Here is a 636-nt window from a genome sequence, read left to right as displayed (position 1 = left end):
GGCATTTCGTGTCCCCCCCCCGTTAATTTTGGGACTCTCACAGTGACGGGCGACCCCGGTAAAGTCACACCCCCCCCTCCCCCTAAGTCAGGGGTTGGTCCCCGAAAGTTGCAGCGTGTCCCCCAAAAGTTCTGATTTTATTATTATTAGGCGGAATTTGGGTTCTCCCCCCAAAGCGCGGGGGTCCCGCCAGCTCGGAGGACCCCTCCCCCCTCCCAGAACTCCGGCTCCTTCCGACAGGGTCGAAACTTAGAGCCTTGGAACTTGTGGGGTTCCCCCAAAAAGTTATGACCCCCCCACCCCCCTCCAAATTATAGGGGTTCCGGTAAGTTCTAGGGGTTCTCCAAAAGTTGCAGGGCTCCCCCCAAAGTTACACTCCCCAAAACCTACAGGGGTCCCCGCCCCCAAATTCCTCCCGAAGTTTTGGACCCACTGGAAGTTATAGGGCTCCCCCAAAAGTTACAGTGTCTTTCTGCTTGGGGGGAGGGGTGTGGCTGGATTTTTGGGGTGCGAGGGCAATTCCCAGCGGGAAAGGGGTCCCCAAACCGGCACGGATTGGGTCAGTCCTGCCCGCCCCGAGGAAACGCTGCCAAAAGCCACCCAGAACAGCAGGGCTGGGTGTGGGGTGCGTGGGGT

Source organism: Haliaeetus leucocephalus, unplaced genomic scaffold (assembly GCF_000737465.1).
Source record: "Haliaeetus leucocephalus isolate CR32 unplaced genomic scaffold, Haliaeetus_leucocephalus-4.0 Scaffold273, whole genome shotgun sequence".
NCBI lineage: Eukaryota > Metazoa > Chordata > Aves > Accipitriformes > Accipitridae > Haliaeetus > Haliaeetus leucocephalus.
Note: the sequence above shows the minus strand (reverse complement) of the source record.